The sequence below is a fragment of the Gigantopelta aegis genome, unplaced genomic scaffold (assembly GCF_016097555.1).
Source record: "Gigantopelta aegis isolate Gae_Host unplaced genomic scaffold, Gae_host_genome ctg6480_pilon_pilon, whole genome shotgun sequence".
Lineage (NCBI taxonomy): Eukaryota > Metazoa > Mollusca > Gastropoda > Neomphalida > Peltospiridae > Gigantopelta > Gigantopelta aegis.
This window is the reverse complement of record NW_024535065.1, coordinates 1-14,455: the sequence shown is the minus strand read 5'-3', so window position 1 is coordinate 14,455 and position 14,455 is coordinate 1. Positions and strand designations below refer to the sequence as shown.

The window sequence follows — 14,455 nt, the reverse complement described above, 5'->3', positions numbered from 1 at the left end:
TTTCTCCCCTTCTCCCTCTCTCTTCCTCTTCTCTCTCTCTCTCTCTCTCCCTCTCTCTCGTCCTCGGCCTCGTCCTCCGTCGGCTATTTTTTTTCGCTCTGGTTTGTCCAATCCCTTCTCGGTCTCTCTCCTGTCCTTTCTTTCCTTTTTTTCTTTTGTTTTTCATTCCTTTCCCTTTGTCTTTTTTCCTTTACTATTTGATCTTCGTGTCCCTCCCATTTTGTGTCGCCCACTTCTCTTTGTGCAGTTAGAAATGTATGGAAAAACCAAGCCCCCGTGTTAACAGTTTTCCTGTAATAAATTATATCATTCTTCCCGCTTCTTTTTCTTACTTGTAAGCCTGTTGAAGCAGTCACCCGTAAGTTTTAGGCAGGCGTCTCCTTTATTTGTCACGTCAAAACACACATCAACAGATAACAGTATTACATATTTTAAACCATACACCAGGTAGCTGACTTTCTTTATATCTATATTTTGCAGCCAGACAGTCCAAGAAACATTGAACTGGGCGCGTAGATAGCACTTATTAATACAAGACATGGATGACAATATAATATAACCAATATAAATATAACTTGATATATACAATATCTAAGAACTTGTATACATTTTTTTTTTTTTTAAATATACATCCAGCCGACGTAGGGACTCGAACCCTAGACCCTCAGATTAAAAGTCTGATGCTCTACCGACTGAGCTACGAAGGCTGTTACAAACGTAACTAAAATGATTAAAGGAATGAATATTAAACCCCACAACTAAAAACATAATATATTAATTGAAAATGAAAGAAAGATGAAATGAATAATTAAAACGTATTCCGTAGACATACTTTACCGGCATGAGGTTAGGGTTAGTCATAGAGCCTTTGATATAAAGGGGGTACGGGTCGAACTCTATCCCTCCTACCAAGAGCACTCAATGAGTAGTGTTTACAAAGTATACTGAGAATAAAGAATTTGTTGATATCTGAAATGCGATATAGATTTACATGTCGGATAAATGTCTATTCGAAAAACACACTCTCTCTCTCTCTCTCTCTCTCTCTCTCTCTCTCTCTCTCTCTCTCTCTCTCTCTCTCTCTCTCTCTGTCTCGTCCTCGTCCTCCGTCGGTTATTTTTGTTTCTCTTCCTTTTGAATTTGTCCATCCTTCTCGGTCTCTCTCCTGTCCTTTCTCTCCTTTTTTTCTTGTGTTTCTTTCTTTTCCCTTTGTCTTTTTCCTTTACTTTATATTCGTCCCTCCCATTTTGTTCGCCCACTTCTCTTGTGCAGTTAGAAATGTATGGAAAAACCAAGCCCCGTGTTAAACAGTTTTCCTGTAATAAATTATATCATGTCTTCCCGCTTCTTTTTCTTACTTGTAAGCCTGTTGAAGCAGTCACCCGTAAGTTTTAGGCAGTCGTCTCCTTTATTTGTCACGTCAAAACACACATCAACAGATAACAGTATTACATAATTTAAACCATACACCAGGTAGCTGGCTTTCTTTATCTATATTTGCAGCCAAACAGTCCAACAACATTGAACTGGCGCGTAGATAGCACTTATTAATACAAGACATGGATGACAATATAATATAACCAATATAATATAACTTATATATAACAATATAAGAACTTGTATAAAAAAATAATTAAAAATATACATCCAGCCGACGTAGGGACTCGAACCCTAGACCCTCAGATTAAAAGTCTGATGCTCTACCGACTGAGCTACGAAGGCTGTTACAAACTAAATATTAAAAAACTACAATAAAAAACCCCATAATATATTAATTAAAAATGAAAGAAAGAAAAAGAAAATTGCGTGGCGATTCATTTGCAACCCTATAAATTATAATTAGGGGCCTATAGCTGTTTGGCAGTAATCCTAAAATCCTAAAATTAGCTTGTCGAAGCAGTCACCAGTACGTTTTAGGCAGTCGTCTCCTTTATTTGTCAAGTCAAAACACACATCAACAGATAACAGTGTTACGTAATTTAAACTATACACCAGGTAGCTAGCTTTCTTTTTCTATATTTGCAGCCCAACAAAATTGAACTGGCGCGTAGATAGCACTTATTAATACAAGACATGTAAGACAATATAATATAACTTGTAAATGATAAAATAATACAACTTGTATAAAAAAAAAAAAATTCGAACCCTAGACTCTCAGATTAAAAGTCTGATGCTCTACCGACTGAGCTACGAAGGCTGTTACAAGCGTTACTAAAATGATTAAAGGAATGAATATCAAAACCCCCCCAGTAACAAATATAATATATTAATTGAAAATGAAAGAAAGAAAGAAGAAGAAACGAAGAATTAAAACGTATTACGTAAACAATTTACCTGCTTCTATGATGCACTGGTTAGGCCATCGGAGTTAAAGCTCGTAGATACTGGCTTCGCATGCGGGCTTCCACCAAGAGCACTCATTGAGTAGTATTCACAAATTTTTCTCTTCCCAAGTTACCACTAAACCACCTTTCTGGCTGATAGCTCACGTGTGTGGCCCATAAGCGTACGAGATGGGGGGAGCAACTGCCCTCCCAGTCCTGGAGAAAATCCTTAAATTTGGGCAAAAACAATAAAGAAATTCGGGAAAATGAGCTGGCCTGAACACTTTTAATCATCCATGTAATTTCATTATTTTACCCCAAAATATTAGTTGTAATCCATGTAAAAATGCGTGGCGATTCGTTTGCAACAGTGTATAGCTATTTGGCAGTAATGCTAATACGAATAAACGTTGTAATCCAGATTCGGGCACTTTGTTTAATTCGGGCAAAAATCAGCCTGACCCCCCTACCAGTACGCCAGGACTTTAATCGGATATATGCACGGTGATCAGTTAAAATAAATAAATAAACGTGAACAACGACCAACATCGTAAATTGAAAATACTAATCAGATTCTACAGGTGGGATACACACAAACTGTGCTCATGAACCACGCATGCATGGACGCGCTCGCACGCACACACACACACACACACACATACACATACACACAGTGTGTGACACACACAACACACATGATATTCAGCGTCACTATGATTGGCATCGCTGAATGTTATTAACATCGATTGCAATCGTATTTAACGTTTTTTAACGTACCCATTCTCCCGCCAATGCAATAATCTATCTTTTAAGTCTTTACATATATAAATATAATTATACTGAGAATAAAGAATGTGTTGATATCTGAAATACAATATAGATTTACATGTCGAATAAACGTCTATTCGTAATGTTTTGTGAACGTCACTGACTAGAAAATACAGCATTGTACATAAAATACGAAAATTTCTCTCCCCCCCCTCTCTCCCTCTCTCTCTCTCTCTCTCTCGTCCTCCGTCGTCTATTTTTGTTTCTCTTCCTTTTGTGTTTGTCCATCCTTTTTGGTATTTTTCCTGTCTTTTCTTCTCCTCTTTCCTTTTTTTCTCGTGTTTCTTTCTTTTCCATTTCTCTTTTTCCTTTACTTTATATTCTTCCCTCCCATTTTGTTCGCCCACTTCTCTTGTGCAGTTAGAAATGTAAGGAAAAACCAAGCCCCGTGTTCAACTATATCATGTCTTCCCACTTTTTTTTTTCTTGTAGACCTATCGAAGCAGTCACCCGTAAGTTTTATGCAGTCGTCTCCTTTATTTGTGAAGTCAAAGCACACATCAACAGATAACAGTGTTACGTAATTTAAACCATACACCAGATAGCTGGCTTTCTTTATCTATATCTGCAGCCCAACAACCCGACAGTCCAACAAAAGCGAACGGGTGCGTAAATAGCATGGAATACAAGAAGTGGCAATAATTATAATACAACTTGTTATTAACAAAATATATATTATCGTACACATATTCAAAAATATCTTTGTCGACCTATGTTAAAAATGTTTTTCATTTCATTTCAATTTATTTTCGTGCTTATATCCAATTAAGGTTCAAGTACGCTGTCCCGGGCACACACCTCAGCTATCTGGGCTGTCTGTCCATGACTGGGTTAGTTGTTAATTGTTAGTGGTTAGTGAAAGAGAAGAGGGTGTAGTGGTCTTACACCTACCCATCGAGCTGTTAAAATTTGCTCTGGGTGGCGGGCTGCGAACCCTGTACCTGCCAGCCTATAGTCCGATGGCTTAACCACGACACCAATGTGCATGTAGCTGACAAGGGAGGGTAGTCTCTAAAAAAAGTATTTAACAAAGTTAAAGTTTGATTTGTTTAACGACACAACTACCCATTTCATTTTTTCCATTAGTAGCAAGGGATCTTTTATATGCACAATTTCAGACAGGATATCATAGCACATACCACGGCCTTTGATATGACTGTATGGTAACAAGTGATGGTGCACTGGCTGGAATGACAAATAGACCAATGGGCCCCCCGACGGGGATCGATCCTATGGTCGACCGACCACCCATCAGGCGACCCTTTACCACTGGGTTACGTCCCGTCCCAGGCAGTCATGAAGCTATTTCGATATTACTGTTTTTTCCACTGAATATATTCTGACATAGAAATTATATTGAACTGCGTGGAGTAATTAATGCAACGATTCGTTGTGACATGTTGCGAATCACACGTCAAAAGCAGCTGTCCCCTATTTTTCCTGTAGGCCTAAGACGGCCACTATATGCCAGATTTGTGAGACTCGTTCCACGTCACGGACGTAGGAAGGTGCCAAAATGTGTGGGGTGGGGTGGGCAACTGTCCCCTCCCCCCGCTAGCTACGGCCATGCACACACACGCACACACACACACAAACACATTTATAAATATATTAAAAAAACATCGCTGCTGCTAAAAAGTGGGTGACACCCCCCACCCCTTGCCCCCAGCTTCCTACGCCAGTGCACACTGACGTAAACATCACCAGACAGATAGTCCATACTGATTATTCTTTTAATTCAGGTATACCCTTCATGTTTTGAATACTATAAATAAATAACTGGTAGCATATAGCCTACATCATGACGAGTCTATTATATCGATTTACGTGTAACATACTTTTAGATATTTAATATATTATATTATATTATATTAATATATATATATATATATATATATATATATATATATATATATATATTATTAAATATATAAATAATAATTAATAGTAGGCCTAATAGTGATATACACGAGAGAGAGAGAGAGAGAGAGAGAGAGATGAGGACGGGAGACGAGAGAGAGATAGAGAGAGAGAGAGAGGAGAGACACACACACACACACACACAGTGAGACACAGAGAGAAGAGAGACAGATACAGAGAGACACACAGAGAGACACACAGAGAGAGAGAGAGATAGAGAGACAGAGAGAGACACACACAGAGACAGACAGAGAGAGAGAGAGACAGCGAGAGAGAAACAGAGACAGAGAGAGGCAGAGAGAAAGAAAAAAAGAAATGTTTTATTTAACGACGCACTCAACACATTTTATTTACGGTTATATGGCGTCAGACATATGGTTAAGGACCACACAGATTTTGAGAGGAAACCCGCTGTCGCCACTACATGGGCTACTCTTTCCGATTAGCAGCAAGGGATCTTTTATTTGCGCTTCCCTCAGGCAGGATAGCACAAACCATGGCCTTTGTTGAACCAGTTATGGATCACTGGTCGGTGCAAGTGGTTTACACCTACCCATTGAGCCTTGCGGAGCCAAGAGAGAGAGAGAGAGAGAGAGAGAGAGAGAGAGAGAGAGAGAGAGAGAGAGAGAGAGAGAGAGAGAGAGAGAGAGAGAGAGAGAGAGAGAGCATACCTGTCGTACTTCATAATTTGTTAGTTTACCAAATGCTACGAAGTTTATTCAAGAGGTAAATTGATATCGTTATTTAGATGTTGTCAATTAATCTTCTATTTCTTTTCCTCTCAAAATATAAGACAAAATGCCACACAAGCACCTGCACTATTGAAGACGTGTTGGTAAATTTTCAGGTTATTGTAACAGCCTTCGTAGCTCAGTCGGTAGAGCATCAGACTTTTAATCTGAGGGTCTAGGGTTCGAGTCCCTACGTCGGCTGGAAATATATTTTTTTAGTTTCTCATTCACAATAATACAATCATGTACCTTAATTTTCTGTATTCTAAATTCTACGAAGGTTTTTACATTAAGGGACTATCTGATTTTTTTTGCAGTTGTTAAGATGTTGCCGACTAACAAACTTACAAATATATATATTTTTTAACGACTATAATTACATATTAAATATAGTTTTCTGCATAACATATCAGAGGGTTTACAAAATATTAAATGTTTCTGATGGTCCTAGTGTTTGTGTCCAAGTTCATTTTATTTCCTAATATATATATTTTCGTACATATGAAATTATTAAGAGGTCAAATCGAATTATTGGGGCCCTCCTAAATGAATTTTCTGGATTGGCCACTGATTTGTATTTTATTAGTTGGAAACATCTTAGAATGGCAGTCCCTTTAACGAGGTAATTCGATATCGCATTTCAATAGCTGTCAAATAATACACTATTTATTCCCCTATACAACACAAAATACCTCACAAGCACAACTTGAGTCTCCTGTCCTGGACGGAGGAGCTGGCGTGCGCTAAAACAGATTGCTCTGAATGTGCACGTTAATCGCTCGAGTCTGGGACAGCGGCAGAACAAGTTTATTGCAGAAAGTATTACATAACACTTATAGCAAGCATACACTGAAAACATACAAATTAAATGTAGAGTCAGTGACTCGGTAAGAAGGTCAGTTGAAGAAATACATGGAAGTATAAAGCTGTGAAGAACAGATAACAACCAATTATAACAATAACTGACGTCTCTGCATAGCAAGATATACATATTTTGCTAAATTAATAACCATTTTAGGAGTATCACAAGACATTAGCTTATAAAACTTTTGGATATTTGGCCATCTATTGTAAATCTTATTTAAATAGTGTTGTCTTAAATCTTTATACGTTAGGCAAACTAACACAAAGTGATATTCATTTTTTATAACTTTCATATTACACAATGTACAGAATCTCTGATCATAAGGTATATTATGATATCAACACGTTTCGCGTAATAGACTATGAGAGGATAATCATAGTCTGGTTAGTGGACGCTTTAAATGTGGTGACGAAATAAAAGATAAATATTTTTCACACTCAAAAGTTTGTTTGAACTTATTATAATATTTTAATTTAGAAATAAAATGACGTTGGTCGTACCATACTTGTAAGTATTGATCCATTATCCGTTGTTTAATATATGGTAAGTAAGGCAACACTTGATCTGGACTCTACCAGATATCTCACATCTGCAATATCTTCGTTTTGTTGATCAATTTTCACTATTTAATACCGTAACAACCTTCGTAGCTCAGTCGGTAGAGCATCAGACTTTTAATCTGAGGTTTTAGGGTTCGAGTCCCTACGTCGGCTGGAAATATATTTTTTAGTCTCTCACTTACAATAAAACAATCATGGCTTATTTTTAAAATAATGATCGCCTTCATGGACGCGGTGATTTTAAAAAGTGAAATTTTATCATCGTAAAGGTTAAAACGTTTGCGATTCGATGTTAAACCACAACGTTATTCTTGTTATGTAGACAGATAATTTATTAACGTTCAGCTTATAAACATCACATAATATACAACATTAAACAAACATAAAAGTATATACGCTATTATGGAATTATACAAGTAACCTCCATCCTCGGTGTCCATGCAACTAGGATGCATGAGAGAGAGAGAGAGAGAGAGAGAGAGAGAGAGAGAGAGAGAGAGAGAGAGAGAGAGAGAGAGAGAGAGAGAGAGAGAGAGAGAGAGAGAGAGAGAGAATTATTGGCAGTAAATCTTAAGACAGAGATGAATTTTACTTGTAGAATGCAGGAAATTTCATTTCAGGACATCTAGTTTTTAAAATTTTACGAGGCAGCGTACCCCGAATCCCTTGGAAACTTTGCTTTACGTCCTCAATATCGGTCAGCGCCCCAATGTCTACTTGCTTCCGTCGTGCGAGTATTCCCTAAATACAAGACAAAATACCTCACAAGCACACCTGGGCTGCGTTCTACCAGACAGAGATTAAAAACAACAACAACCCCAAAACCCCCCAAAAAACCCGTCCGCTAGACTGGTTTAGGCGCCTCACGTTAAAGCAAATGGCCACGTCGGGAACCAATCAAATAGTTCGCTAACGTTAGCAAAAGGTTTGCTGCCTTAACTTTGGCTGCATTAGTATCTGGTTTATAGTAATTAAATGTAGAAAAACATCTTCGCCCTGTGGTCAACGTTTACATGTTTATGTAACAGCCTTCGTAGCTCAGTCGGTAGAGCATCAGACTTTTAATCTGAGGGTCTAGGGTTCGAGTCCCTACGTCGGCTGAAATTATTTTTTTCAATCCCCGTTTTACAATCTATGGCTTGTATTTAAAATACCGATCGGCGATGCTTTTTAGAACTAAAATTTGGCAATCGGGAGTAAGTATTTTTTAAATTATTATTATTATTATCATTATTATTCAATGTTAATGCAAATTTAGGTGGATAAGTGTTGAACAACAACATCGATTATTCTCTCATCAACCAGTAATTATTACTATGCTGGCAGACAGATATATACTAGTACTTTAATAACGTATCGAGAGAGAGAGAGAGAGAGAGAGAGAGAGAGAGAGAGAGAGAGAGATATTGTATTTTAATTCTGTATATTCCAAATGCTACGAAGTTTATTAAATTAAGGGACTGTTCTGAGTTTTTTGCCGTTATTTAGATGTTGCCGACTAAGACTTTTTAACGACTATAACTATATATTAAATATATTTTTAGGCATAGCATATCAGAGGGTTTATAAAATATTAAAGGGACATTCCTGAGTTTGCTCCATTGTAAGATGTTTCCGACTAATAAAATATTTTTACGATTAAACTGACATATTAAATATATTTTCTGGTTTAGAATATCAGTGTCTGTATATTCAATGTGTTTCTGGTCGTCTTAATATTTCTAAGAAGCCCAAACTGGATTTTGTCTTCAAATAATTTCGTACGTACGAAAAAACAATATTTTAGGAATTAAAATGTAATTTAACCTAGTACAAATATTAAAACGATCAGAAACACGTTTAATATACAGCCACTAATATTTTGTACAGAAAAATATATCTGATATGTAATTACAATCGTTAAAAAGTCTGTGTTAGTCGATAACGTCTTAAACATTGCAGCAAACTCAGGAATGCCCCTTTAAATGTTTCTGATGGTCCTAGTGTTTGTGTCCAAGTTATTTTATTTCCTAATATATATATATATATATATATATATATATATATATATATTTTCGGTGATATGAAATTATTAAGAGGTCAAATCCAGCTTGGGTTACTTAAAAACATCATGACGATAAAAAACACATTGATTATGCAGTCACTGATATTCTAAACAAGCATAGATCTGCAGTGAAGGATCCAAAGGGGCCCTAGGGGCCCGGGACCCCCTAAATTTTGCGACAGTTATATTTGAATTTTATATTTTAAATTTATTATGCGTTGGAGAATCCGAGGAATTATTGGGGCCCTTCTAAATGGATTTTCTGAATTCGCCACTGATTTGTATTTAATATGTAATTAAATTTAATCGTTACATAATTTTATTAGTTGGAAACATCTTACAATGACAGTCCCTTTAAAGAGGTAATTCGGTATCGCATTTCAACAGTTGTCAAATAATACTCTATTTATTCCCCTAAAGACATAAAAAAAACCCCAAAAATACCTCATAAGCGCAACTTGAGTCTTCTGTTCTGGACGGAGGAACCGGTTGAGGTCGGCACCTGTGCACATGGCAGGCGTGCGCTAAAACAGCTTGCTCTGAATGTGCACGTTAATCCCTGTAATATAACATAGCATAACCTGAGTCTAGGACAGTTGCAATATCTTCGTCCTGTTGATAAATTTTCACATTTACTAATGTAACAGCCTTCGTAGCTCAGTCGGTAGAGCATCAGACTTTTAATCTGAGGGTCTAGGGTTCGAGTCCCTACGTCGGCTGAAATATTTTGCTTCAGTCCCTTATTTACATCGTTTTTTTAAAATTATTTTTAAAATATTGATCGGCTTCAATGACGCAGTGGTTTTCTAAACTAAAACTTAACAATCTGGAATAAGGTTAACAGTTTTTGTCTGTTCCATGTTAATTCAGAGTTCTGTGGATAAGTGGTAAACCACAACATAATGTGGAAAAAACGTCGCCCTGTTAGTCCAATTTCCATACCAAATAGAGTAACAGCCTTCGTAGCTCAATCGGTAGAGCATCAGACTTTTAATCTGGAACTTCCGGTTGTGTATTTGTTGTGATAAGTATTAAGACGTGTTTCAGAGTGCTCTTGGGTTTTTTGGGTTTTTATTGTTTGGAGATGTGTGTTTTGTTTTGTTTTTCTTTTGCTGAAATGCGAGAGACTTGATCTTTTTTCTTTTTTTTATACGGAAAGTTGTGTATTGTCAGGGTTTTTTTAGTTTTTAAAAAAAATCTGACTTTTGTAATGTCGATTTCGGTCAACGGTGGAGAGAAGAGGCCCATTTTGGGTGCGAGGTATAGGAAGGAATGCACAGTTTCTATTGATGTTTTGGATAATCTAAAACACAAGATTGATGACATTTACAAAGCTTTGGAAGATATTACTGGTGAGAATACAGTTTTGGCGATTGTTCCCAAATATGCTAACATTCTGGATGTGACTTTTGATTGTGAAGAAAATGCGAGGTTGGTAGTCGATGGTTTTTCGTTCAATGGACATGATTTTAACTGTAGCATGTTGTTTTCTGACACAGTGGTGGTGTCTTTTATGCATTTACCATCATATGTAACTGATGATGACATTGTCAAGAAACTAAATGAATACAAGATTGCGGTAATATCTGACATTAAAAGGCGGAAACATGCTGGACTTACCATTTTTGATGGAACACGTTATGTAAGGGTGAAATTTCCGGAAAACGTCAAATCGATGCCATATTCTGTGAAGTTTGATACTGCAGAAGGACCCATGTTTTTTTCGGGTAATACACAGTGGTCAAACAAAAGTATGCTGGAACTGTTTATCTGATTCACATGTCATGAAGTTTTGTCCAGATATTGTGTGCAATTTTTGTAAACAAACTGGCCATATAAAACAGTTTTGTGAAAAGTTAAAGTGTGGTGAGTGTAACAAGAGACATTCTCAGTGTAGTTGTAAGGACGGTAGAAGTAGTGAGGAATGTGATTCTGATGTGGAATATACAAGTAATGGAGAGGAACACAGTTCTGATGAAGAAAATATGGACGATGAGTTAATTGAAAAAGAAATTTCGATCCCTAAAGGAGCACCGTCAGTGAAGCATGCCAAGCCAGTTAAAGACAATGAGGCGGTTAGAGGAACAAAGACAGAAGAAGGAAAGAAATCGGACAATACTAGTGTGAAGCGAGTGACTGATTCACCTGTTAAAAACAGAAGCTCAGATGTTGCGAATGAAAGAACCGAGACAATGGGTGACCGCTTACCACGCACGGACAGAGATCAATCGGAGAACACTGAACACCATGATTCTCAAAACAGAAAATACAGAAGGAGGCGAATGGTCGATCGACCTAATGAAGCGTTTATCAGGAGGTTAGCCGAGGAAAGAAAAAGAAAAGGAATTGACACTGATCCAAATGGAAAAAAATTAAAACCTGTTTAGAACTTTAATTGCTGGTGTTTATAAAACAGACGTTTGAGAAGTGAATGAAATTACTATTTTCTAATTTATTTTTTGAATGTTTATAAGAAATGATGATAATATATATATTAATGGATGAAATCAGTATGAATGAGCGCGAGAGGTCAGAGTAGTTCAGTGAATGGTTCTTGTGTGTGCGTGTTTATTGCTTTAATATATATTTTATTTATTGAATGTGAATTGTTGAATTTGTAAATAAAAAGATAAAAAAAAAAAGCAGCATCAGACTTAATCTGAGGGTCTAGGGTTCGAGTCCCTACGTCGGCTGAAATTACTTTTTTCAATCCCCGTTTTACAATTTACAATAAAACAATGGCTTGTTTTTAAAATATTGATCGGCTTCAATGACGAGGTGGTTTTTAAAACTAAAACTTAACTCGTAAGGTTAGACGTTTTTCGATTCGTTAGATACATTTTAAAATAACTCATTGGAAGATAAATGGTATCTAACAGACACGAATGTAGTATTCTGTTTCTTACGTATCCTCAAAAACCAAGTTTTAAGCATGTTTTAACATCTTTTTGACTAAAAGATATTTACAGCCTTTGCGCTTGTAATCAAATTACGCGTCACAGACAAACGATTTTCAGGTTAACTATACGTCACAGTGTAATAGATTTTGATCGTGCTGTTTTTTTGATCGAATGTATGGCATTGGTGACCTGATCATCACCTACAAGCAGCCAGGCGTATGTCTTGAAATTGTTAACAAACGTACATGAGTTAACAAGTGTGTGTTAACAAACATAACGAATGATGCTCTCACGAACGAGTGTGTGAGAAACCATTAACATCAACCAGTAATTAGTATTATGCAGACAGACAGATAATTTATTAACGTCTCACCTTACATACATAATAGCGCGAGAGAAAGTATTTAATTTTTTCAAGAAGTTGTAATGAAACTTATTTGAATTTTCGAATAGTGGTGATGTTACCTTTTAAGAATATCTGAACGACAAAGCAAAATCATATCAGTGCATAAAACGGAGCTCAAAAGAAGATATGATTGTGGAGGACTGCCACTTTTACAACTACATGTATATATTTTGAAACATTTCATCCAGCACAAAACGAAATCGGTGGATGTTTTAACAGTCGTGAAGACATGCACTCCTGATTCCCTATGAAAACGGCCATGCTATCAACTGCTCGCAAAACAATACCCTCACCCACACACCAATTAAACTAAATACAAACAAAAACCCAAACAAAGACAATAACAAAAACAACAACAAAAAAAAACAACAAAAACAAAAAAAAAAACCCACAACCAAAACAATAACAACAGTAGTAATTGGTTTATATATTTTTAGTTCAGCTGAACAAGTTGCCAAAAAATTAAATACGTTAATTCAACATGGCCGATTCTTTGTTTCATACATCAAAGCGTACAAAACAACAACAAAAAGGCCCACATTTTGGAATGTTTATAGGAAAAAATATCAAGTGAGAAAAGTGAAAATATTCTTGTGAGATGTAACATATAGAACTTAAATAGATTGTGGAATAGCATACTGACATGCAAGCAACAAACATACGTTTTTCGGCACATGCTTAGAATTACTGGCAATACCATCACTCAGGTGCGCCTTTTGGAGACTAGTGTCTGGCGCCGATTACGGAAATAGCCGACTGTCTACAGTCAAACGATGTTATATTCAAACAGCCACTAATTTTTACGATTTTATTTTATGATAATTCGATATGCTTTTAATGGCCGTACATAGACATACTCTTCAAAAAAGGTAGGGGAACCTGGAATATTAATGTTAATATCAACTATTAAAGCAAACATACGTTTTGACCACAGACATCCTAGTGAATAACGTTCAGGTTTGTTTATCAACACACCGAAACACATTCCATAGTGTGCACGTGCATCACGCAGTTGCCCCGTACACGTGCGTGGGGTGTCATTCTCGATTTTGCCAATTTCCATTTCCAGGAAGGTACATTAATCACTGTGGAACATTATTTCTGTTTTCCCTAGAAATTTGGCAAGGCATGGTAGACAAAACACTTTGGGGCAATTTTGACCATTTTCAGGACACTTTGTTTTTAGTATTAAAGACAAAAAAATAAAATTGGGTTAGGGTTTTGTCGATAGTGGACGTGTTTCACCTCGGCTCCAGTATAGAAAGTTTTTGAATGGTCGTTTTCTACTTTGTTAGTCTGTTTGAGTTGAGATTTTGAGGTTAGAGTAAAGATATGAGTGGAGGAGGAGACATGGAGAGAGAAGAAAAGAAGAAAATGTCATACAAGAAGGAATTCACAGTTGTAATTGATGTTGGCGATAATAAGAAAATGGCGGTCGGTGAGTTGATTGACTTTTTGACAGAGCAAGTGGGGGATGTGATTCACGCCTGTGTTCCAAAGGGGCCTGATCGGTATGAGGTGACACTTGATGACGTTATTCAAGCTAGGATAATCTCGGAAAATGACTCGTTAGAATTAAACGGTCGCAAGATGAGAGCGAGACTGCTACATTCGGATAGTGTCGTGGTATCGTTTTTGCATTTGCCTGCATATATTTCTGATGACGAAATTGAAGAACGATTAAAATCTTTAAATATTGAACTGATTACTTCAATTTACAGAAGATTTTATAAGGGTACACACATTGCAGACGGAACAAGGTATGTGCGTGTGAAATTCCCACCCAACATAAAGAGTTTGCCATATTCAATGAAATTCAATACAGTGGAGGGGGTGGAGTATTTCGGAGTGCTGCATGACAACCAACTCAAAGTATG

At 36.7% G+C, this 14,455-nt stretch overlaps 6 non-coding genes across 6 annotated transcripts; 4 read left to right on the top strand and 2 right to left on the bottom strand.

The window, feature by feature from the left end:
* Positions 1–634: 634 nt before the first annotated feature.
* On the bottom strand, positions 635–707 carry Trnak-uuu. The gene has a single exon. It is a non-coding gene; the product is annotated as a tRNA-Lys (tRNA).
* A 942-nt stretch (positions 708–1,649) lies between these two features.
* Trnak-uuu lies at positions 1,650–1,722 on the bottom strand. The gene has a single exon. It is a non-coding gene; the product is annotated as a tRNA-Lys (tRNA).
* A 4,209-nt stretch (positions 1,723–5,931) lies between these two features.
* On the top strand, positions 5,932–6,004 carry Trnak-uuu. The gene has a single exon. It is a non-coding gene; the product is annotated as a tRNA-Lys (tRNA).
* Positions 6,005–7,308: 1,304 nt separating this feature from the next.
* Positions 7,309–7,381, top strand: Trnak-uuu. Its single transcript has one exon. It is a non-coding gene; the product is annotated as a tRNA-Lys (tRNA).
* An 874-nt stretch (positions 7,382–8,255) lies between these two features.
* Positions 8,256–8,328, top strand: Trnak-uuu. The gene has a single exon. It is a non-coding gene; the product is annotated as a tRNA-Lys (tRNA).
* A 1,590-nt stretch (positions 8,329–9,918) lies between these two features.
* Trnak-uuu lies at positions 9,919–9,991 on the top strand. The gene has a single exon. It is a non-coding gene; the product is annotated as a tRNA-Lys (tRNA).
* Positions 9,992–14,455: the final 4,464 nt, after the last annotated feature.